Here is a 26,737-nt window from a genome sequence, read left to right on the forward strand (position 1 = left end):
ATCTTTCATTACAATGTAACTTCCGTGAAGACAGGGGATTTAATCTGTTTTCTTCACTATTCTAAAACAATGCTTGGGTCATGTTGAAAGAATGAACGAATAAATTCTGTTAATAGCCCTTAAATTAATACAATGATCTCCACATCCTTATAAGAGTATGGTACCTCATTTCAGCTTCTGCTGAACTGTGCCTTTGGTTCTGAAATAAGAAAGACTCAGATAGACCCTGTCTTAGTCCCTTCAGGTTAATATAACAAGATATCACACACTGGGTAACTTATAAAGAACAGACATTTATTTCTCACGGTTCTGGACATTGAAAAGTCCAAGGCCAAGATGCTGACAGGTTCGGTGTCTAATGAGGGCCTGTTTTCTGGTTTTTGATGGTGCCTTTTTCAGTGTCCTCATGTGGTAGGAAAAGGGCAAACAAGCTCCCGTGGGCCTCTATTATAAAGGCGCCAATCCTAATCATGAGAAATCCATCCATACAACTTTATCACCTCCCAAAGGTCCCATCTGTTAATATCAACACCTTAGGGATTAGATTTCAATATATGAATTTTGGGGGAATATAAATATTCAACCATAGTAGACCCCCATTCCAACATTTAGCTGTATAATTTGGGATAAATTATTTAATCTCTTTATACCTCTATCTTTTTAGCTGTGAAGTGGGAATGATGCTACGTATTGTGTTTGGTTGGGAAGATTAAATGAAGTGATTTATATGAAAAGTTTATTGTGGAGTATGACACATGGTAAATGTTCAGTAAACATCAGCTAGTATTTTTCATTATAACTCTCCCTGGCCTTAATTTTTCCAGATTCCAGGCACTTGCACATCACTGTGCCCCTGCTTCTATTCAGCACTGCATTTCATTTTGCCTCATGATATGGTAAGGTATGTATGTCTTCTTTGTTTAGTTGTAAACTCTTTGAGGGCAAGGTCCATGTCTTACTTACCCGTGTATCACTGTAGATAAATACATCTATGTATCACTGGCACATAGTAGTCACTCTAAATATCTGTGGTTGAAAAGTCTGCCTGGAAAAGAAGATGACAGTAAGAGTGCAGAGCTGAGCCTGATTGGTAAATGTAGTGACTGCAGTGACTGTTAGCTGATTATGATAGAGCATTAATAGCTTCTTTTCTGAGTGGTTTTATTTTTTATTTTTATTTATTTATTATTATTTTTGAGATGGAGTCTTTCTCTGTTGCCCAGGCTGGAGTACAGTGGCATGATCTCTGCTCACTGCAACCTCCACCTCCCGGGTTCAAGCAATTCTTTTGCCTCAGCCTCCCGAGTAGCTGGGACTACAGGCATGTGCCACCACATCTGGCTGATTTTATATATATATATATTTTTTATTAGAGACAGGGTTTTGCCATATTGGCCAGGCTGGTCTCAAACTCCTGACCTCAGGTGATCTGCCCACCTCGGCCTCCCAAAGTGCTGGGATTTCAGGCTTGAGCCACTGCGTCCGATCTTGAGTGGTTTTAGAATATAACAACTAAATAGGAGGAGCAGGCGCAATGAAGGAGCTTTTTTGAGTGTCGTCTGCTCCTGCTGAGTGGTATTTGAATGATCCAGGGAAAATGAGAAGGGCCAAGGAAGTGAGTATGGACCAACCTGGTCATTTAATTCCTCTAATTCTCAAGAATTGCCACTCCAGTCTAGCCTAGCAATTTGGAGCAGTGAGTAAATTATTTGTAGCTAATCTGTAAGCAGAGATCATTGTGCTGACGTGTACTGGGGTTTTGCTCCCCTGGCTACCAGGTGGGGACCTGTGACTGCTTTGTCTTTTAGTTGCTCTAGAGACTGGAAATAAAGGCATAAAATGCCCTATGTTCACTTAGGGGGGCTTAACTCTGTGAGTGGCTCTCTACTTGTGAAAGTATTTATGACAATTGTTCTCCTGCTGCGCGCGCGCGCGCACAGACACACACACACACACACACACACACACACACACACACACACACACACACACACACACACACACACACACACACACACACTGCATGGCCCAGAATAAAGAACAAATCTTAAAACCTAGGAGAAGGTAAGAGGGCAAGGTTTTCTCAACATCCCTTTCCTGCACATCCTGCACAAATTCACACCTTTTGGCTTTTCGCTCATTTCCCAGTGTCCCAACCCCACTTGCCCTCTTTAGTATTCTCCAAGGGGTTACATTTGATGATCACTAAGATCCTCGAGCCTGTGGTGTGCTGGTAAATTGGCTCTCTAGGGGAAAAAAGCCCTGATTTGTAGCTTTGTAGTGTTTCCTGATTCCCTTCCTCCTTCTTTTCCCCCTCCCTCCCTCCATTTCTCCCCACCCTTTTCTCTTTTTCCTGCATTCCAGGCATAATTAGTCCCACCCCTCCAGTTCATTCTGCCTAGTTTTTCTTGTTTTCATCTTAGTACACATAACTTGAATTTCTCAGCTGTGTGTAGCAAAAGTATATACCATGTTATTTTAAAAAAATTTTTTCTTGATCTGTATAGGTAATTGAAATGATTAGTGGTAGCAGTTTTTATCCAATCATTGCTTTAAACCACACTCATGACATCCACAACGTAAGTAGGATGTTTTTGTCATTTTCTTGGAAATCATAGCCAGATAAATCAGGCAAGAGAAAGAAATAAAGGGCATTCAAATTGGAAAGGAAGAATTCAAATTATCTTTTTCACAGATGACATGATCTTATATTTAGAAAACCCTAAAGATTCCATCAAAAACACTGTTAAAATTGATAAATGAATTCAGTAAAGTTGGAGAATACCAAATCAATGTAGAAAAATCAGTAGTATTTATATATGCCAACAGTGAACAATTTGAAAAAGAAATCAAGAAATCAATACCATTTACAATAGCTACAAAAAATATAAAGTACCTAGGAAAATTTAACAAAAGAAGTGAAAGATCCCTGCAAGGTAAACTATAAAACACTGAAGAAAGAAATTGAAGAGGATACAAAAAATGGAAAGATATTCTATGGTCAAGGATTAGAAGAATTAATATTATGAAAATGACAATACTACCCAAAGTGATCTACAGATTCAATGCCATCCCTATCAAAATACCAATGACATTCTTCACAGAAATAGAAAAAGCAATTTTAAAATGTATATGGAACCACAAAAGATCCTGAATAGCCAAAGCAATCCTGTCCAAAAATCTGGAGGTATCATACTACCTGACTTTAATAGACCTTATTTTTTACGGTAGTTTTAGGTTCACAACAAAAGTGAGAGAAAGGTACAGAGATATTCCATATACTCCCTGCCCCCACATGTGTTGAGCCTCTCCATTATCAACATCTTCCATCAGAGTGGTACATTTGTTCAATTGATGAACCTACATTGACACATCATTATCACCAAAAACTCATAGTTTACATTAGGGTTCATTCTTGGTATTGTATATTTTATGGGTTTTGATAGATGCTTAATCATGTATATCCACTACTATAGTATCATAGAGTGTAGTTTTATTTCCCTTAAAAATCCTCTGTGCCCCACCTATTCATCCCTTCCCCCACTCCCTGGCAACCACTGATCTTTTTACTGTCTCCATAGTTTTGCCTTTTCTAGAATGTTATATAATTGGTATCATATAATATGTGGCCTTTTCAGATTGGCTTATTTCACTTAGTAATGTGCATTTAAGTTTACTCCATATCTTTTAATTGCTTGATAGCTCATTTCTTTTTAGCACTGAATAATATTCAATTGTTTAGATGTACCACAGTTTATCCATTCACCTACTGAAGGACATCTTGATTGCTTCCAAGTTTTGGCAATTATAAATAAAGCTGCTATAAACATTCATGCTCAGCTGTCTGTGTGGATATAAGTTTTCAACTTCATTGGGTAAATACCAAGGAGTGCAATTGCTGCATCTTATGGCAAGAGTATGTTTAGTTTTGTAAGAAACTGCCACACTGTCTTCCAAAGTGTCTGTACCATTTCGCTTTTCCATCAGCAATGAATGAGAGTTCCTATTGCTCCACATCCTTGCCAGCATTTGGTGTTGGGTTTTGGATTTTGGACATTCTAATAGACGTGTAGTATCTCATTTTTGTTTTAATTTGCATTTCCCTGGTGACATATGACATGGAACATTTTTTTCATATGCCTATTTGCTATCTGTATATCTTCTTTGGTGACATGTCTATTCAGGTATTTGGACCATATTTTAATTGGGTGGTTTCCTTACTGTTGAATTTTAAGAGTATTTTTTACATTTTGGATAATAATCCTTTATCAGATACGTTCTTTGCAAATAATTTTTTATGTCTTTTTAAAAAAATATATAAAGTAGGTTTTCAGGTTTCTTTTTTTTTTTTTTCATTTTTCGGTGGAAGAAAGGTCTATATTTCAATGATACGGGGCTTACATTGTACTTCACATTTTCCTTTTATCCTCTCTCCCTTCCCCCATCTTGTTAAGCAGCACAATTCTTTTCTGAGCTAATGCATCTCTTGGCTTATTCTGACAATAGCAGCAAAGAACAGATGAGTCCAGCTACTGTTAGTCTATTTCCCTTCCTTCAAGGCATAAAGGAGTATGCCCTATTTTCTGCCTTTCAAGTTTTGTCGGCTGACATACTTTGTATAATAGTTGCATAAGATGAGTTGCTATCTGTCCAGGATTCAACGCAGTTTGGCATTATCCATGACTTGATGCCAAAGAAGAATTCACCTATGTAATTTTTTTCTATCATCTCACTGCCCTAAAATAAATGATTTGATGGTGAAATAAAATGTGTTCTAGGAGAAGCTGAGGAAAATATGCAAAGTGCATAAGAGAAAAAAGGTTCTCTGTGTTTTCAATAAATGACCATTCATGATAATGAGGATACAAGAGCACTTGAACATAACAGAGACCAAAATGTTTTTATATATAAAAACTAAGAAGCCCAGAATCAGTGTCATATTTTGAAAAGTATTATGTTATGGTAGATGCAAAACTACCTGGTAGTATCTATACTTCCACTTAAAATTCAACTTCTGCTTGGTTCATCTGATTCTTTCAAGGTCTTAAATGTTAAATGAAGGGGTAAAATAGGAAGGTATTTAAGTAATTAGTAGGCTTCCTGGGTCTTGATAACTTCAGTGCTTCTAGGAGCTGCCCAGTTGGCCACCAGTCTCTGTGGAATCCAGGGGCCTCTTCCCAATATGGATTTGACCAGCACTTTAATTGGTGAGTTTCCATTAGCATCTTAGCACTACTCTTTAATACAAATGCCTTATTTTCCATGGTTTATGAAAGTTTAAGTGATAACCATGATTGCAGGAACAGATTGTTGAGGAGCTGTTTTTCAGTGAAAAGTCGGGTCAGGAGATTGATGGAGGCTTTGAAATTAGATCCTTGGATTGAAAAATAAAGTTGGCGGTCATGAGTCCCATCAGTGGCTTCTCTATTAAAAGTCTCTTTTTAATTGCGATAAAAATATTTTACTTGAGATCTACCATCTTAACAAATTTTAGGTTCACAATACAGTATTGTTAAGTATAGCAATATTGTACAATTATAGTAATTAGTTAAGTAATACAATATTGTACAGCATAGTTTTAGAACTTATTCATCTTACGTAACTGAAACTTTATACCAAATGAACATCAACCTCCCATTTCCCCCTTCCCCTAGCCTCTGGCAACCACCGTTTTATTCTGTTTTTCCGTGAGTTTGACTGTTTTGGATACCTCAGGTAAGTGGAATCATGCAGTATTTGTCTTTATGACTGGCTTATCTCACTTAGTGTAATGTCCTTCAGGTTCATCTGTGTTGTCTCAAATGGCAGGATTTCCTTCTTTTTTAAGGCTGAATAATACTCCATTTTATTTATATGCTACATTTTACTTATCCATGTAGCCATACATGGACACTTATATTGTTTCCAGATCTTGCCTATTGTGAATAATGCTTCAATGAACATGGGAGTGCAGGCTATTTCTTTGAGATCCTGATTTTAGTTCCTTTGAATGTATACCCAGAAGTGGAATTGCTGAATCATGTAGTAGTCCAATTTTTAGTTTTTTGAGGTACTGCCATACTGTTCTCTGCAGTGGTTACATCAATTTACATTCCCATCAACAGGGTATAAGGGTTCCAATTTCTCTTCGTCATTACTGACACTCTTTTTGTCTTTCTGATAATAGCCATCTTAACAGTTGTGATATAGCCTTATTGCGGTTTTGATTTGTGTTTCCTTGATGATTGGTGATGTTCAGCATCTTTTCATATACCTGTTGGTCATTTTAATGTCTTCTTTGTAGAAATGTCTATTCAATTCCTTTGCCCATTTTTTTTTTTTTTTTTTGACAAAGTCTTGCTCTGTCACCCAGGCTGGAGTGCAGTGGCACGATCTCAGCTCATTGCAACCTCTCCCTCCCGGGTTCAAGCAATTCTCCTGCCTCAGCCTCCTGAGTAGCTGGGATTACAGGCATCTGCCACCACGCCTGGCTAATTTTTGTATTTTTAGTAGAGAAGGGAGTTTCTCCATGTTGGCCAGGCTGATCTTGAACTCCTGACCTCAAATGATTCACCTGCCTCGGCCTCCCAAAGTGCTGGGATTACAAGCGTGAGCCACCACGCCCGGCCCCTTTGCCCATTCTTAAGTTGGGTTATTTGGTTTCTTTTGCTATTGAATTCTAAGGGTTCTTTGTATATTTTGGTTATTATTTCTGTGATGTAAATACTCCCATCAAGGCCAATTTCAAGCTACCAGCTTGAGGCCGCTGAATTCTGTGTTCAGAAGAGATGTGCACAACTGGCTCTTGTAAAACAATTTGTCAGTTTGTGCTAGCTCCAGCATCCTATTGCTTTAAGCTCTGACATTTTTTTTTTTTTACTTTTGTTCCTGATCCTTTTTCTTTCCATTTCCCATTATAACACACATACAATAATAGTTAACATACCCAAATTAAACTACAAAGCTTCTTCTTAATAACCAAACATGGCAAAAAAGGTTAAAGTGTTTCTTGCACACTTAACATATACACTATGAAATCAAGGTTGTGTCAAGGATGTGTGCTAGCTGCTAATTTTTAGTACAGTAAGTCCTCAATGTCATCGACAGGTTCTTGGATATTGCAACTTTAAGTTACATGACGTATAAAAACAACAATTTTTTTTTCTCATCAAGGATGTTAAATGAAAACTTAATGTAGTAATTAGGGAAGGAACAGCAAGAAAGACTATGTTTTGTGGTTCTGTAATACTCTCTGAATTGACAAGAGCCTCTCTGAAAGTCAAGCTTCAGTTCTGATGATAGTAGGTCCCCTGAGACACCTTTTATAACAGACAGTCCTCTCTTCATCAGCTATGGCAAAGTCAACAGGGAGCAGTAGTATCAAAATGTAAACAAGTACTCCATTATACTCATTTTATTTATTGATTTACTTTTTAAAAAATGGAGTCTGTCTGTTGCCTAGGCTGTAGTGCAGTGGTGCAATCAGAGTCCCACTGCAGCCTCAACCTCCTGGCCTCAAGCGATCTTCCTGTCTCAGCCTTCTGAGTAGCTAGGACTACAGGTGCATGCCCCCATGCCCAGCTAATTTTTCTACATACATATATATATATATATATATTTTTTTTTTTTTTGAGACAGAGATTTGCTCTTATTGCCCAGGCTGGAGTGCAATGACGTGATTCCGGCTCACTGTACCTCTGCCTCTAATATTCAAGGAATTATCCTGACTCAGCCTCCTGAGCAGCTGGGATTACAGGTGTGTGCCACCACGCCTGGCTAAATTTTGTATTTTTTTTTTTAGTTAGTAGAGATGAGGTTTCACTGTGTTGGCCAGGCTGCTCTAGAACTCCTGACCTCAGGTGATCCTGCAGAGACAGGGTCTCTCTAGGTTGCCCAGGCTGGTTTCAAACTCCTGGCCTCAAGCTATCCTCCCTCCTAGGCCTCCCAACATGCTGGAATTACAGGCATGAGCCACCATGTCCAGCTCATTATTTACTTTTGTATTTCAGCTTTTTTTCATGTCCTCAGATGTGCTAAACAATGCTTCTTCCTAATTTAATACATCAATTTTTGCTGCCATTGGAAGCTTCTGCAAATTGAATGTGTTTACTCTAGCTTGGAAGACATGGATGAGTGAAAAGAGTTATGCTTTCTTGCAAATAGTCTAGGAGTGGGAAACAGAGAGACAGCTAGAGCTAAGTTTGGCCCAAACTGCTTAACATGTGTGAGATTTGGTCTTAATTCCTTCAGTTTCCCTAGGTATTACATGCTCATTCCTCAGCCTCTGCCCAGCTGCCTCACATAGTCCATCCTTTCTTGACTTTGTTTCTCAGGCTAGATCCCAACAAATCTCACCTGGAGAAACTTGGAAAAATCTAAGCAATAAACTAGGAGTCTAGTGACTGCTGATATATATTTATATATATTATATAGTCTCCCTCAAAACAAAGGGACAAGGAACCTGTGGTGTGCTGGTAAACCGTGAACAACCAACTTTCCAGAACAAAAAAATCTGTGTGTGTGCATGTGTGTGTGTGCATGCAGATTTTTACATTGTATTGATATAAAGGATGAGTAGTACACAATTAAAAAATAGTATACATTACTCCTTATTTTAAATTCCACAAACCAGTTTATTCTTACAGAATGCTTTTGTTAATTTTTACAAGTTCTTTTATCCATAGTCAATCTGTGGTTGTGATTGATGAATGAATGTAGTCCCTACATAAACGTGGCTGATATACTCATTTATGTTAATGAGTAATGAAAGTGAAACAACAAAGATGCATGTCAGAACTTCACTTATTCATCAGTGACGTGGGGAATTCCTTTGTTGAATCAAATAATAGGTTTTGAAGATTGGAGGAACATGTTCTTTTTTTGGTTAGTCAAAATGTGATGCCTATAGATATAACAGTTTTAAGTTTAATCTGCAGTATTAATGCTTTCTCCATCACTTTTTAAAGTTTGGACTATCAGCAAAACAATAAATCAAGCCTTGATCTTAAGCATTTCACAATTTTCGTACTGTAAATAATCCCTACCATGGCTGATGTCAAGCTACAATTGTGATGTCAGTGGGTAAAGAGTGGGAGGAGATGCACAGAAGCACGCCATTATAGGGTGTTTCCACCATACGGATACTATAGATATAAATAACCGCATGGGCATAGATAAACAAAATGTAATTCAAGAATTAGAAGGTGATGTGTTTTGACTATTACTTTTGGTTTTAATATAATTTCATTGTAGGTAGACATAATTGAATTTTTAATAATGGCTGTGTTTCAAAACCAGCTTACAGAATTTTTGAAAATATAACAACTGGCTCTTGTGAGCTAGAATATATCAACTCCCAGCACACTGGCAAGCAACCAAACTTGTGAAGGACCTATTACGGGCTAGACATTGCATGTGTAACCTGTAAGATTCCTTAGCTCTCAACAGTCTTAATAATAATAGTATATAATCCAATGTCATTGGCTCTTGCTCCATCTGCTTCTTGCAGCATCCCAGTACTGTGTTGTGTCTCTCAAACTCTTGACAGTCTCTAGTGGGTATCCCCTATGTGATCATGAACATATTTGCTTGCCATGTGCTGTTGCTGCTTTGTTAGACATTAACCACACGTTCATCTGGAACTACTGTCTCCCATTGAGGCACTGTTGTTTCTTGGGTGCTGCTGCTACTCTGCTGGAATCTGATTTCTCCTTCTCACCCTGTTGCCTTTCTGCTGAGAGCTGACAACAAAGCACAGGTGTGTTCATGGCCCCAGAACACCTGGATAATTTTTCTCAAAGTAGGAAAAGCATACATCTTTTTCATTTGAATTACATTTTATTGGAAAGTGTCTAAAAGCAGGACTGCTGATAACCTTACAATATTTTTGAATAATCCTTTTACTTTAGAGTAGTTATCTTTTTAGATTTACAGAAAAGTTAAGATTTACTTCAGGGAATTGCCACATGCCTCATACTCAGTATGAGGCATGTGGCAACTCATGTTTAAAGATTGGGTAGTATCTTGAGGGTAGAATATCTATATAAATTTTTTGGAATCTTCTGCATGGGAGATTTGTCTGTTTCCTCCCATTTATTTATTCAATAATTTATATCAGTATAGATTCATGGATATTTACTTTGAACTTCAAGTTATACTCTAATGTAGTTGATCCTTATTATTCATGGATTTCCTATTTGTGAATTTGCCTTCTTACTAAAATTTATTTGTAAACTGCAAATCAATACTTATGGTGACTTCATGTTCATTTGCAGACATGTGCAGAGTGACAAAACTTTGAATAGTCTGATGTACACCTTCTCAGTTGAGGTGGAACAAGGTGATGTTCTACCTTCTTGTTTGCAGTTCTCATCCTGTAAACAAGTATTCTTTTTTCGTGTATTGATTTTCATGTTTTTCCAATTTTTGTACTTTTTGTTGGTAAATCTATGTTAAGGTAAACATGAATTTAAACAGATGTTTCCAGCTCTATTCTAGCCTCTCCACTTGCTCATCTGTGACCGTCCATTTCAACAGCAAGAAACTTGGCTCTTACCATCTGCTATTCATTTACTTAATTGTTCAATTCTAGTATACTGTACATGTACAGCAGTATTAGAATTGTTAACCCATACCCCATGGGAAACAACTAATAGAGTATGGTGCTTCTGTGCAGTTCCTTTTGCCTTAACTCTTACAGTCCCCACCCACCTCCAAAGTTACTTATCTCAGCACCCTTTTCCCCTTCACAGCTTTCACTAATACTCTTGAACATCCTTGACTGTTCCATTACTCCCTATTCTGTCATAGGCCATGTGGGGTTGGGCTAGGAAATAGAGCCAAATGGCAGATACTTCACAGTGCTTAGGATCCCTGATGACTTAAGCTGTTTTAACACTCCCATTCCATCCCTTGATCAAGGTCAATATACCTTATTCCTTCCCTTACCATGATTCTCCTCCAGGAGACTTCCCAGACCACACAAAAATAGGCTCTTTAGGAATTTTTAAAGTTCATACCAGATTTACCCAAATATGTCTGAGTCCTAATTAGAAATAAGCTTGGCCCCTGCTCTATACATTCCATCTCATTTAATTTTATTTAATTATCTTAGAAATAATTCCTAAAATGTATTAAGTGCTTACTATTGTCAGGCATGTTTCCTAAGTATAAGTGTTAAATTGACTAGGTCTCAAAATCTAATGAGGTAGGGTCTACTGGTATTCTGCTTTTTTTTTTTTTTTTTAATTTTTTATTTTTGAAACAGAGTCTCACTTAGTCACCCAGGCTGGAGTGCAATGGCACGATCTTGGCTTACTGCAACCTCCACCTCCTGGGCTCAAGTAATTCTCCTGCCTCAGTCTTCTAATTAGCTAGGATTACAGGCGCATGCCACCATGCCCAGCTAATTTGTATATGTTTTTAGTAGAGACAGGATTTCGTTTTTTGGCCAGGCTGGTCTTGAACTCCTGACCTCAAGTGATCCGCCCACCTCAGCCTCCCAAAGTGCTGGGATTACAAACGTGAACCACTGTGCCCAGCCTATTCTGCCATTTTACAAATGGAAAATAGAGACCCAGAGAGGCACTTCTCCCATCCTTATCCATTTTTGACATACAAACATATTTCAATTCAATAAACCTGTACTGGGGCCAGGTGCAGTGGTTCATGCCTGCACTCCTAGCACTTTGGGAGGCCAAGGTAAGAGGACTGCTTGAGGCCAGGGGTTCCAGACCAGCCTAGGCAATATAGCAAGACCTTGTCTCTAAAAAACAAACAAAAAGAAAACAACAACAACAAAAGCCTGTATTGAACACTTACTTTCTGCAGGCATTGTGCTAGACACTAGTGAAAAAAAGGGAAATGAATAAGAAATGGTTCCACAACTCAAGGAGATTTCAATATGTATCAAAATATAATTTCAAATAATATGGAAAGGGAATAAATTGCTTTGTACCTGCCTGGTGTATTAGCCCATTTTGCATTTCTATAAAGGAATACTTGAGGCTGGGTAATTTATAAAGAAAAGAGGTTTATTTGGCTCATAGTTCTACAGGCTGTACAAGCATGGCACCAACATCTGCTTGGCTTCTGGTGAGGTCTCAGGAAGCTTTTACTCATTACAGAAGGGAAGGGGAGCCATCATGTCATGTGGTAAGAGAGGGAGCAAGGGAGACGCCAGGCTCTTTTAAACAATAAGCTCTCCCATGAACTCATTACCATGGAGAGGGCACTAAGCTCTTCATGAGAGATCCTCTCCCATGACCCAAACACCTCCCCCACTACCAACACTGGAGATCACATTTCAAAATGAGATCTGGAGGGGACAAATATCCAAACTATAACACCTGGTTCCTGCTTAACACTCACTGAGGAATACCCTGAGCTTTATCTTATTTCCTTTTGGTTCCCAGACCTCCCAGCCATTTTCAGGTTGGCATTTCCTGGCTTCCTCATCATCCGTTCTTTGTCTCCCCAGTCTAATTAGTAGATTGGTGGGAGGTAGCATGAGAAAGGCAAGGCTTTTCCCTGTGTACCCATTCTTTGCAGCAATCCAGCCATTTGGGCTTTAATTGGCTTCATAGGGCCCCTCAGTGCTTTGTCCTTTGTGCATCAGGAAGTTAATTACTTAATAAACCAAATGGAGTCTTTCAAAAGTGTAGTGTTAGCTCTTCTTTTTCTTAGAGTAAAACTTGGACCAAACTGAAGTACTCCAGTCACTGTGAGAACCAGCCAAAGATAAACCTGTGAAGTTGGAGAAATTTGTTTTAAGTGCTCCAAATTTAGGAGTCTTCATTCATAGTATGTCTTTTCACAGACCTCTCGGGCCCCTCTGTATGGCTCCTCCCTTGAACTTGCCCTTTCCATGCTTCTGTCTGTGTTTTGCCCTTTTCTTAGTGATTCCTTCCATCAGAATACTGTACATGTTTTGTGTCCTATTTCTAGGAGGCCCTGTTTAGTTAATATGATAAAGCAATTTAAAATAGTATTACCAGCCAACACTTACAATGTAAACCAACACTTATAGTCATTCTGTTAAATAATGTATACATATGTATTAAATCCTCTCAATAACCTATGAGGTTGATAGTTCTTCTTACACCCATTATACAGATGAATAAGCCAAGGCCCAGAGTGGTTAAGTGACTTTCTAAGTTCACACAGCTAGCAAGTAGTGGAACTGGGATTTGAATCCAGGTTGTCTGACTAAAATCCATGGTCTACAAACCACCAAATTGTAAGACAATGGTGTTTTGTTTGTAATTACTGGTAATGGCCTAGTTATTGAAGCACATTTGCACAATTTCCTAATCTTTTTCCAAAGTACCAACTTTGTAATTTAACTTGTCAAGCGTTTATTGAGCACCTACAATAAACTAAATAATTTTCATCTTAACAATAACATTAATGTCTTAATTCCTGGGAGTGATTATTGTAGGCATCAGGAAAGGATTAGAGAACAATTAAATGTTAAATTGCATAGTATTGATTGTAAGTACACTGGTATCTGGGTAGGTGGAATTGTGCTAGGATTGGATGGTTAGAGATGAAGGAGGGAGAAGACATTTCCAGTAGTGGGAAATAACACCGAAAGGGATGGAATTGAGAAGATGAAGAGGGAGTAATGTGGAGATGTACCTGACTAACAGTAATTTTCAAGTCTCTGCGTAATTAAGATTAGAACCTCACTCCACCACTAGGAGTTGCACCTTCTGACAAGGTAGACAGATTGGGTTCTTAGAGGCCATTTTAACTTTCAGCCTTAACAGGAGTTTCTGTGTCCTAGACTTAAAAGATTGGAGAGAAAACCTTGAGCTGTACTTTGAGGTCATAGGTCAAAGTCACTACTGCACCACAATTTATTGCTCTGTTTACCCAAGAGGGTTAGTAATCCAGCCTGTGGTCACCTAGTAGCCTTGTTCTTTCCTTTAATGGAAGAACCCAGTGAAGAGTCCAAAAAATCTTACCTCTGCATCTGTGTGAGGCTGCTTTTCCAATTCTTGCCGCCTGGTCCCAGTAGGATGGAAGTTTTGGCCCTTGAATCTTTTGGAATTGTCTTTTTCATGTGTGCCCCCTTTCTTAAGCTTCTGAAATTGTTTTGTACAGAGAGTTACTTTGATTAAAGTGACCAAACTGGGACAGAAAGCTGCCCTGTAATTTTTATTTCTCATTTTTATGATACATAGCCATATTAGAGTACCTTCTCCAGAGATAACAATGTATGCATTGCCCCAAATTGGCTGTCACCTAGTAAAAGTCAACACTTAAACATTCTTCCCATTAGCGCATGTATCTCTGTTCTCAAAAAGAATTTAAAGTTCTAAGAAACAGCAATTACCCTAACCCCCAAAAAAGCCCCAAACCCCCGAAGTGATCTCTCTTCCCTTGTTTGTACAGAAATAGGCTTTAGTTAGCAGGCAGCAGGTGGGATGATAAGTTTTTATGCAGGGGAACAGCATGATAAAAGTGGTATTACAGTAGGACTGATCTGGCAATACCGTACCTAGTATTTCTCACACTGTGCTACAATTGCCTGTTTATTTGCCTTTGCCTTTCTCCCTCAAAAGAATGTAAATTCCTTGTAGGACAATTACTTACCCATCTCTACCTCCAGTGCCTACTACAGAGCTAGTTGATTGAGGAAAGGCTACAGGCAGAAAGATCAATTAAGGATGTAGGAGTAGGGGTGGGAAGAGGCTACTGAGGTAGTCCAGGTACGTGTGGTGATAAAAGCTGGGATGAGAACAAGATCTGAGGGATATTTTGTAGGGACACATGCCAGGATAACATGGATGAAAGGGCGAAGAATATAAGAGGACGTCACGATTTTGAACTTGAAAAATCAGAAAATAGGCAGTATTGTTGGGTTTTAGGGAGAAATAAGTAATACCTCTTTGTTCCTCTCCTGAGTTCTGAAACAAGTGAGAATTGAGACAGTAAATAAATGAAGTTCAAGATGTGATTATTAGTGTCCTGTGAATTATGCAGATTTCCCCATATAGTAATTGGCATACCAGGACAACTGTAGCCTCCCCTTCCAGGAGCACAGGTCATCCTGTAAGATTCCCATACGGCTGAGAGCAACCTAAAACACTCTTTCAGGGCAGGCAGAGGTGAAAGAGAAAGCCGCAGAGCAGGGATCGCCAACTTTTAGTGCAAAAAGCCAGATAGTAAATATTTTAGGCTTTGCAAGCTATATGGTTGATCTCTGTCACAACTACTTGCCCCCGATGCTGCGGTGTGAAAGCAACCATAGACAGTTGGTAATGGAACAAGCATGGCTGTGTTCTAGTAAAACTTTATTTACAAAAACAGGTGATGAGCTAGAATTGGTTCACAGGCTGAGGTTTTCTGACCTCTGGACAGATGGAACAGAGTTGTATAGTTTCTTCATCAGCCTCACTAGTAAGCTAAGTCACACCTTGAGGAAAAGGGAATGAGGTGCTCCAGAAAAGCCAGGCATGTTATCCTAGTGGTGACTCCATCAGGAAAACAGGAGGCCTGGGGAATGCAATGGCCTTCTAACAGATACCATGGACAGAGAGAAAGTAATTTGGAAGAGAAGGTTTGTGGAGAGATGCTAATCTTGGAAGGTGTGGAGTTTGAGGTGACAGCAGGACATCCAAGTGGAGGTTACCTATAGCCACAGTGATGTGGGGATCTGGCTTGTTCTGGCTTGTGAGAGCCAATTGTGCACATTGTGCAATTTTCAACTCTGTGTTCAGTGACCTCATATTGGTAGCTTGAAATTGGCCATGGTTGGAATATTGATAGCATGGAAATTGGCAAAAGCTAGAAATCAGAGTCTGCCTTGCACCCACTGTCATGAGCCAATTGTTAAACACTTACTAGCACATTATTGCATGTAGAAGGTGTGAATGCAGATCTGAAACACAGCGCAGGTAGGACCCAATAGGAGAGTCATCTGCATGAGGGAGAGAGCTAAAACTTTGGGAGTGGCTAAGCTTACTGAGCACAAGGCAGAAAATAGCCAAGTAAACGAAACCAAATACTTGAGAAATATTCACAGTTTGGGGTCAGTAGAATAAGTGGATGGCAAAGGCTGGGAAGAGAGATGGGAGAGGTAGAAGAACAAGGAAGAAGCAGTGCTAGAGTAACTGGCCATCACTCACTACCTATGATAGTAGGGCTCTTGGAGAACATATCAAAAAAAGACCATTTATCTTTGTTAATTACAAAACAAGAAGCCCTCATCCTCCTGAATAGGCAATTTGAATGGAGCGTGGAAAAAGAGACTCCTGGGATTCTGTGGACCTTCCAAACAGATCCAAAATTTGTCCCTCTAAGGCTTCCCTGGTACTACATGCTGTTTCAGTCAAGATCAAGGGGGATAGAATTTGGCACGTGATATAAAGCTACCCAACACTAACTATTTAAAGCCCCCAAATTTTACATTATTTCTCTTTAACTCATGAGAAATCTAGCTGCTATTGTGGTTTAAAGCCTTAGACTATATTCCTAGCTGAGAAATATAACAAGGGGTTTTCCCCCTAACAAGAAAAAAAGAAGAATCTGTTGCCTAATCTCGTATACTAGAGATCAGCTAATGCTTACACTAGCTTCAGTGGTCTTCTGGTTTCCAGGTAAGCCATACCTAACTCTAGGAAAGACTTTGCCGGCCGGCGCGGTGGCTCAAGCCTATAATCCCAGCATTTTGGGAGGCCGAGACGGGTGGATCACGAGGTCAGGAGATCGAGACCATCTTGGTTAACACGGTGAAACCCCGCCTCTACTAAAAAAACCCACAAAACTAGCTGGGCAAGGTGGTGGGCGCCTGTAGTCCCAGCTACTCGGGAGGCTGAGGCAGGAGAATGGCGTGATCCCGGGAGGCGGAGCTTGCAATGAGCTGAGATCCAGCCACTGCACTCCAGCCTGGGCCACAGAGTGAGACTCCGTCTAAAAAAAAAAAAAAAAAAAAAAAAGACTTTGCCCTCTTCCCATGGGATTCTTAAACCCGTAAAAATTCTACTTCTTTTGTAGTCTAAATACCCCAGAGTGCTTCTCCTGACTCTGGAGCTCGCTTTTATCTCTGTTCAAAGCTAAATCCCTATAAGGCCCCAGACACCCCAAAGAAAGGTCTTTTCTTGCATATCATGGACCCATACCCAAGCCTGAGAAACCAGATGAAGCCATATTTAAAGCTCCAAACCCCAGTGCTAGTGAGGCTCACCACAAACTTTGGTCTCTTAACATAATGCTTTGATCCACAAATAACACTCTCTGTGTTTATTTACTAAGTTTTCTGGGCCATATTGAAGATTTTTGAGGCTAGTCTGTCTACCTGTCTACCCTGCTTGGCTCTAACCAATTGAGAACAAACACAAGTAATTAGATGTAGATCAATGTCTCCTCTTTACTATTTTTTTTATTAGTAACAATACTAAAATTTATTAATGGTTTTCCAGATATTTATTTGTATCATATTACCTAATCTTTATACCTATGAGGTAAATATGATTAATATTTTCAATATAGAGAAGAGGAAATTAAGGGACAGAAATCTTGAACAACTTATCGACAGTCACACAGTAGGTGTCAAAGCCAAAATGAAAACCCTAGTGGTCTAAGTCCACACACTCCACCATCTCTCTGCTTATATCTAGAAGACAAAATTCTCTGTTAAAGATTGACCAGAGGGTAAGGTTTAGGCATGAGATAAAGTGAGACTTCTGACTACCCCAAGTTAAAATTAGCTGTAGTCTTAGAAGTTGGAGAATGGAAGACCTCTTTTTCAATTTAGAGTCCTCACTCAGATAGTCTTACAAAATGGAGACCAGGAGCTGAAAAATGCTAGAAAGAAAAGAGACAGACCCACATTATTCTTTCAATGAAGTGACTCTACTTTCTGGTTAAGTTTGCCCATTCTGTGGTGGAGAGGAGCAAATGCAGAATTCTAGCTCAGTTCCCTCCTAGGTATTGGAGCAGTTGTCCCTCTCCTCCATGGACATAAGGAAACAGGGAATTAGTATTCCTTGGAACCATCAGCATGGTGTTCAATCTTTTGCAAACCTGTGATTATAATATATGAAAAGTGGCTGTTATATAGTAGGTATTTGATGCAGGTTACATCCCGTTGACCCCAGTCCATTTAAATTGATCCGGTCTGCTTATACACATGCACAAGAGAAGACATTTCTTCCCTGGCTTTCAGCATTTGTCTCTCCTTACAGTCTATTAAAAGCTCTGACTTACAGTTCCTTAATCTCACCTATTGTGGTTCCTTGTTCTATCTCTCATTGAAGGAGATCAGATAATAAACAAAAAAAAAGTGCTATAATGTCAGGTGAGTGACATTAAGAAAAGAAAACATGGCAATGGGACAGAGAGTGGCTGATGGAATGGGCAACATTAGTAGAAAGGTCATCAAAGAAAGTCTCTCTGAGGAGGTGACATTTGAGCTGAAACCTGAGTGATGGGAAGGACTCATTCAGGCAAGAATATGGGAGAAGAGAACCCCAGATGGAAGTAATGGCAGGTACAAAGTCTCTAAGCCTGGAATGAGTGGGCAGGTCTATGGAACAGAAAGAAAGCCAGTGTGAATGGAGCAGTACATAATTTGAAGATGAAGAAGCAGGCAGAGTTCGGATCACTCAGGGTCTCATGGACCATGATCGGAAGCTTAAATTTGATTCCAAGGAAAGTGGGAAGTCCCTGTTGGGTTTATCACTCTGACTTCTGATATTTGCCTCAGGGTCTTCTTGTTTCCTGGCGTCCTGCTTCTTCCTGTAGCAAATCCTGTCCGGGTTTCACTGGCCCAGAGAAGTGATTAGCTCCCCAGTGATCTAGAACCATCCTTTCTGTATGGTCACTGCCACTCCCCAATTTCACCTCTCCCTCTTCTGGCTCTGAGGGAGAATTCCTTGTTGCTCTCAACAGAGGGACACATACAGAATTTGTGGATCTGGTAAGAAAAAGAATTCCCCTTAAATGAAAGGCCACATGAATCTTCCCAGTGTAGGTAAGTGCAATTTTTGCAGCAGCACCCCTTAGATGCATGAAGGTGTAAGCTGCCAAGGTTGGGAAAAGTCCCCAGGAAGGCCTCCATCTCAGAGGAAATTTATGGGAGATATCTGAAATATCACTGATTTCCACATACGCTTATGAGATATCAGAATGATGGAAGCTGTTGGTGTCTAATAAGAAATTTTGAAAAAGACAAGCTAGATACAAATCTGAGATTTCTCAACATCTCCAGCTGGGTCCAAAGGACAAAGACTACGTGTGGTGACTGAGTCCTTGGAAAGGTGATCTCTGTAGTGCAGTATGGAATTTTTGAGGATCTAGTGGAGTGGTATAAAATTCCCCATAGAACTCTCTAGTTCCCCCTTCTCAGATTCTATGTGCACAAAACTGCCTTCTTATTGCCAAAAACAATCACTTCCATTTGTACTATACTCTTCAGCTCATGAAAGTGATTTCAAATATCATGCAAAACAATGCTAAGTAGTAAATATTCTCTTTTATACACGTAAGAAAACCAAGGTCCAAAGAATTAAGTTACATGAATCCTTGAACCTAGGTTGATATGGATGCAGTTCATCTTATTTTCACTTCTATAGAGTTGTTTTATGAGTTCAGTTTATTTCCTGAAGAACTAAATAGTGGGCCCAAGTATTCTGGTTGTTGGATAGGTTCATCCCACCATCATGTATGAATAACTTGGAGGTCCAGTCTGTATCTGTTTATTGTGAGTTTTGCTATTGTATCAGTGCCCTGAGGCTACGGAAATTGACAGAACCAAGATCTTGTAAGGTAGAGTGCCAGAACTTGAATTGTGGTGACTCTACCTAAATGCAGATACCCTCAAAAGGCCTGGCTGGAAAATAATCTGCTGACCTTTTCCAAGCTGTCTTAACTGCAAGATCACTCAACTGTTTCCACTTTGTTTTGAAGCTGCTTAAAAAAGAGCAAACAACTCTAATCTCTCTTAGCCGGTTTTCCAGCTGGAGACGCAGAATAGCATGGGGAGCTGATTAAAATGAGGTGGTACTTTAAAAACCAGGAGCCAATTGACCTTAACTATGTTTCTTTCTGCTTTTATATGTTGTTGTTGAAACTGCAGGTAAGTGATTTGCTGGCCCCGGCTCTAGAGAGGTTTTATATATTGTTCGTGTGGTCATAATTCTCACCCATTTTCCTTTCATACTTCTTAGGTAGGGAAATAATTACTGCTTCGGGCTCCTGCTTTTGGGGTATTATTATGTGAGTCACTAAAAAGCCTAGCCTGTCTGTCCTTTTTTCTTCCTTCCTTCCTTTCTCCTTTTAATGTCTCTTTGTTCAGAAGAAAGAAATCAATTTTTGAATTGATTTCAAATTGCATTTGAATTTGGAAAATTAAAACAGATGAACAGCAAAATACCATTATTTTTAGAGCTCATAAGACAAAGCCTGACTGGCTTGGGGTTTTGACTGTTGGTTCTTATAACAAATGGCTCCTTTAAGATGGCACCAAAGTCAATACTAATGGTTATTATGATTAAGTACAGCTCCCTTGGTGTCCGTTTCCTGCTCTTTGGCTTTCCTCCCCTCTCTCCAATGCACATACATGGTTTCTGTAAAGTTAAGTGTATCTGATATACACACACGCCAAGTAGAGAAAGTTTGTAGCTGACCCCTCCACCTCCCTTTCTATGTCTTCCCTCTGCCTAACAACTCTGACTTCCCCTAGGCCTCACCAGGTGCCCACCCGTCCCCACCATGTAGTTGCCCCTCTTCTGGCCTGCATTTACTCTCTCAAAGTCTTGTAAGCTTAAGGCATCTCAAGATTCTCTTTCCATCACCCCTTTCCTGAAATCGCCTAGCCTGGGCCCTGCTCTCAGCTAAGTCAATGCTAAGACAGCTGATATGGTTTGGCTCTGTGCCCCCACCCAAATCTAATCTTGAATTATAATCCCCACGTGTTGAGGGAGGGACCTGTAATCCCCACATGTCAAGGGAGGGAAGTGATTGGATTATGGGGGTGGTTTCCCCCATGCTGTTCTTGTGACAGTGAGTGAATTCTCACGAGATCTGATGGTTTTAAAAGAGGCAGTTTTTTCCTGCACTCTCCCATCTCTCTCCTGCTATTTTGTGAAGAAGGTGCCTGCTTCTCTGCCTTCTGCCATGATTGTAAGTTTCCTGAGATCTCCCCAGCCATGCAGAACTGAGTCAATTAAACCTCTTTCCTTTATAAATTACCCAGACTTGGATATTTCTTTATAGCAGTGTGAGACTGGACTAATACAACAGGTGAATGATAAGGTCAAATGCCCATATTAAAGGTACACAATAGTTTTCAATGTAATGTGTGTCTTCCATAGCATTAATCCAAAGGTGTGACTGATGGTACAGTTTTCAGGTGCTTCTAGGACATCCTAGAGACAAAGCAGGGGTACTATTTCAGGCATCTTTCATAATACCAAAATAATTCATGTCTGTTCAGGACTCTACCAAATACTTTCTCATTAATTATTTTATTCCCCCTCCAGAAGCATTATGAGGTAGGTGATAGTAATTCAGATAAGAATGAGAAAAATGAGGCTCAGAGAGGTTAAGTGATTTGTCTGACATCACACAGCTAGGAAATGACCACACTGCAACTGGAACCCAGCTCAGCTGACTTGAAATTCTTTGTGTTTTCCGTTCTGTCACATGGTCTTATAATACTTTATTCCAAGAATTTTTGGAGTACTAACTGTGCCAAGTCCTGTGCGGGATACAGTAGGTGGGTGAAACAGGCATGGATGGCCTTGTCTTCACTGGAGTTTATTAAACTCTAAGTATGGTGATACAGACAAAATGAGTTAATAAATATATCTTTAAAATCATAAATTATGGGAAATGCTGTGAAAGCAAGTAGAAATGAGGAATAATGGTAAGGGAGCTTTCCTTATAGATCTCTTGGAGATGGTAACATTTAGGCTGAGGCCTGAAGACTGAGAAGGACCTAGTAATGAGGGGTGGGAGGAAGAGACCAGACCAGGTAGAGGATGTACAAAAGTCCTCGAGGCATGTTCGCAGTACACAGATCGTTGCCTATCCCACCTACTTCATGTCCTTGGGAGCCATGTTCTGTACACACATGCTCATAATGCTTGAGGAAGTCTTACCAGGACTTGTCACACTATCATGCCAGTCATATACAAAAACTCTCTTACACAATGTGTTCATTTCCTTCTTGCTATAGGAAGGCCGTTAGAAACCAGGTGATTCTTCAAGAGAACTTTGCAAGGTTTCTCGTGAAGGTGGGCATTTCTCTCCAAGCTATGCTTCTAGCCTCATCTGTAATATTCACAAATATTGTGTCCCAAGTATAGGATTGTGGATGGCTCAGCCAAACCCATCCCCACTGCTGGAGATACAGCTCACAGGGGCCACACTGACAAGGGACCACCAGGATGTGCCCAGATGGAACTTTGTGTGTGAAAAACAGCATAGTGAGCAACAGGTTGTGTGTCTTGGGTTTGCAAGAAGAGAGGATTTGGGCATCTTTTGCCAAGGGGGTTCCATCACACTATGATGATGCATGCTTTGCAATTAGTGTTTCAAAAAACTCTTAATAATGCAAGGATCTTAGGTTAAGCTGTCTACCTGACTTACTGCTAGTCTTCAGTTCTAGATGTTTCTAAACCAAACGTTTATTTAATTAAGCCCTGGCTGTGTGCCCCTTTTTATACCAGGCCTTGAAGTAAATGCAGAAGTATAACCATCACAGTCCCTGCCTTTAATGAGACTGCAGTCTACAGGAGGAGACAAAACATACATATGTTTAACAATTACAAAGGGGCCCCGCCCCCGATGACGAGAGGCGCCAAGTGCGTGGGGATTCCCACAGCCCTGGCCATTACCTGGCTTGCCCCACAGCAAGATGGCGGCCTGAACGCAGCTGGCAACGGTAGAAAGAGCTGTTGGCTAAAGGAAGTGGAGGGGCCGTGGGATGTGGAGAGCTGGGGGCTAACTCCCGGACAGTGGAACAGAAAGAGCTGCCGACAAACAGATGCAGGTGGAGGAGGTGTCACCTCCCAAAATGACCAGTGCAGCCCCTGCTAAGAAACCCTACCGTAAGATACCACCAGAGCATCGGGAGCTGCGACTGGAAATTCCCGGATCCGGGTTTGAGCAGGAGGAATCCCTGACTGACTTGGAAAGGATGAAGCTCTCGTAACAGGATAATGAAGAGCTTCGTCGGCGCCTGGCCTCCGCCACGAGATGCACTGAGGTGCTGGAATGTGAGCTGGAAATTGGGCAGGACTGCCTGGAGCTGGAGCTGGGCCAGAGCCACGAGGAGCTGGACAAGTTTAAGGATAAGTTCTGTAGGCTGTCGAACAGCTACATGGCTTCCCAGCAAACCAACCAGGAGTTGGAGGACAAGCTGCACACACTGATCAAGAAGGCTGAGATGGATGGGCAGACGCTGAACTGGGAGATCGTGGAACTGACCAACAAGCTGCTTGGATGCCAAGAACACTATCAACAAGCTGGAGGAGCTCAACGAGCGGAACTAGGGGGACTGCAACCTGGCTGTGCAGCTCCTCAAGTGCAACAAGTCCCACTTCCAAAACTACGAGTTCTCCCATCTGCCCTGTGAGCTACAGGATGTGGTGAGCTACTATGCAGTGGTCAAGAGGCCACCAGCCCGGGTCCTGCTGCCAGCCTAGCCCCAGCGGCTGTGGTGCCTACTTTGGTCATTGCCCGAGTGTTACAGAATCCAGAGTCTCTACTGCTGAATTCAGCCCAGTCAAGCAGCGCTGGGCGCCCCGTGGCTGAAGATGTCTTTGTGCATGTGGACATCAGTGAGGGTGCCCCAGGTAATCCAGCCAGTCCCCCAGCTCCTGGCAGCCCCACCACCCAACCCAATGGGGAGTGCCACTCTCTGGGTACTGCTGGGGGCTCCCCGGAGGAAGAGCTGCCCCTGCCAGCCTTTGAGAAGCTGAGCCCCTACCCCACCCCATCTCCACCACACCCACTGTATCCTGGCTGCAGGGTCATAGAGTTCTCCAAGGATAAGGTTTGGATCCCCTGCAACAGCCCCCTGCCCAACTGCACTTACGCTACGCGCCAGGCCATTTCGCTGAGCCTGGTGGAGGAGGGGAGTGAGCGGGCCTACCCCAGCCCAGTGCCCAGCACCCCTGCCTCAGCCTAGGCCTCACCCAACCACCAGCTCAGCTCAGTGCCCCCAACACTCAGTGCCCCAGCCAGGTCTGTCACCTCTGAAGAGGACCTGCTGGCCAGCTGGCAGTGGGCATTTGTGGACCATACTCCGCCACCTGCCGCTGTGGCTCAGGGTACAGCCTTTGAATGTGACGCCCTCCCTGAGCTGCAGCGCCATTTTGCCCATAGCCCTGTTGACAGAGATGAGGTGGTCCAGGCACCTTCTTCCGGAACCAAAGAGAGTAGGGTTTTGCTTCCCAGGGAACCTGACTGGCTTTTCCAGGGAGGAGGAAGAAGAGCTGAACCTGCCCATCAGCCCTGAGGAAGAGCGCCAGAGCCTGCTGCTCATTAACAATGTCGCAGAGGAGGGTCCTGGCACTTCCCACAGTGAGGGCAGGACCTGGCCACTCCCCAGCTCCAGCTACCCCCAGCGCAGCCCCAAAAGAATGGGGGTTCACTGCCTGCAATGCAAGGACAGCCTGATCCAGGCTCAGGAGCAGGGCAACCAGCTCTACTAGGGCCTCTGCTGGCCTTCCTGCCATTGCTGCATGGGAACTGCAAGGAGGCCCCACACCTTGGCAGCTCAGGGTCCCCAGTCCAAGCCCTTGACCTCTTCTCTATCCAGACCTGCACAGCTGTTCCCTGTGTGAGTGGGGTCAGGAGGTGGGCCGCACCAGGCCTGTCAGCTGCGTTGACTTTGACCACAGAGGCTTGCCTCATGGTTTTCCCCTTTTCTTAGAATATTTATTCTCCAGAGGTAACATGCAGTTGGGTCTCAAGACTTTTCCTCCAATCAGCTCAACCCAGCCCAGACTGGGCTGTTCTGGGGAGCTGAAGAGTTTATCAGTATTCATCTTCCATCGTCCTTTCATAGTCAAGTTTGTTATTTTGTTTTTTTGGGGGTGGATGTTGTTGGAGTTATTAACCTCTAATTTCTGTTTCCTACCTGTTTCCCTTCCCCCCAATCCTCTGCTTGAGTTGTTAGCCTCAAGGGGCCCAGCACAGCTGGCCTCAGGGATGAGGGAGAGGACCGACTCAGGGCTCTCCTCAGCTGTTTCCTCCCTCCCTCTGGAAGGGAGGGTGGGGTTCAGGGGTCTCAAGCTGGGCTCTGAGTGAGGCCTGGCCCCTCCTCCCAACACTGGCTCTAGACTGTTACTCCCAGCTTTGGGAAATTTTACTTTTTTTTTTTTCTTGAGATGGAGTCTTGCTCTTTGGCCCAGGTTGGAGTGCAGTGGCGCCGTCTTGGCTCACTGCAAGCTCTGCCGCCTCCCGGGTTCACGCCATTCTCCTGCCTCAGCCTCCTGAGTAGCTGGGACTACAGGCGCCCGCCACCACTCCTGGCTGATTTTTTTTTTTTTTAGTAGAGAGGGGGTTTCACCGTGTTAGGCAGGATGGTCTCCATCTCCTGACCTAGTGATCCGCCCACCTCGGCATCTCAAAGTGCTGGGATTACAGGCCTGAGCCACCACGCCCAGCCGAAATTTTCACTTTGATGACTATTTTAAAATCAAACTATTTTACTGGTTAAAAAAATTAGCCGGGCGTGGTGTTGCATGCCTGTCATCCCAGCTACTCAGGAGTCTGAGGCAGTAGAATCGCTTGAACCCGGGAGGCGGAGGTTGCCTCCCATGGGTGGGATCCACGGTTCTGCACTTTCTACCTGACTCACAGATACAAATGGCTCCGGGAGAGAGATGCTTGGCTGCGGTTGTGCTGGTAATACCTTAAGGCAAGAAGTCTAATATGCTCTCACTTCCTCTTTTTCAGTCACCCTCCTCGGACTCTATATTGTATTTTATATTTGTTTCCCCGTTCAAGGATGCCCTTAAAGTTCATTTGTGTTTGCATTCACCTAGGTACAAAGACTGATGGTGTGTGTGTGTGCACACATGCACATGTATGTTGGAAGAATCATGTGGAGTTCAAGCAGATTGTTTTCATTACTGTGGGCATTTCTCAAGGATGCCCATGAACTTTACCCCTGGATGATAGTGCCCTGGTATGAGCTGAAGGGTAAAGTTAGAATCAATATAATTCAGGCTTGACAGGGCGGGGTTGGGAAGAAACAGTGATTACAAGTGAAGAGACTGAGCACAATTAAGAACACTACCCAGTAATTTTAGAGCTGGTCACCAGCACTATAGTGATACATAAGAAGCAGGAGACATGGTCCATGCCCTCACAAACCATCTAGTATAATTGCTAAGACACAGTACACAATGGAAACAACATCAGGTAGCAGGATCAGCAGACATATTCCATGTAGCTCCACAGGAAACATTGGGAGGCAGATGGAGACTGGGTAAAAGGATGGGCTTTTAATTATTAGATCTGTTCAATAGTGGAAGAGGCTGCCTCGTGGGGTACTGAGCTTCCTCCCAGTAGAGGTGTTCCAAGGTGGGATGCCTCTTTATCTGGGATGCTGCAGTCCAAACGGAGTTTAGACTGCATGGCCTGCTCCCTCTTAGAATCTGGGACTTTGCAGCTTTATGCCTTTTAACTGACCTCACATTTTGAGAGGTATGTAAGCCACACGTGGTGACAGCAAAGGCTTGACCAGCAGGTTGGAAGTGCTTACTAGACTAAGAATTCATCCTCGGGCTGTGCA

At 41.9% G+C, this 26,737-nt stretch overlaps 1 pseudogene; it reads left to right on the top strand.

Moving 5' to 3' along the window:
* The first annotated feature begins 23,005 nt into the window (after nt 1–23,005).
* LOC105545812 lies at nt 23,006–24,612 on the top strand (annotated as a pseudogene).
* The last annotated feature ends 2,125 nt before the right edge of the window (nt 24,613–26,737 follow it).

The sequence above is a fragment of the Mandrillus leucophaeus genome, unplaced genomic scaffold, assembly GCF_000951045.1.
Source record: "Mandrillus leucophaeus isolate KB7577 unplaced genomic scaffold, Mleu.le_1.0 Scaffold339, whole genome shotgun sequence".
Taxonomy (NCBI): domain Eukaryota; kingdom Metazoa; phylum Chordata; class Mammalia; order Primates; family Cercopithecidae; genus Mandrillus; species Mandrillus leucophaeus.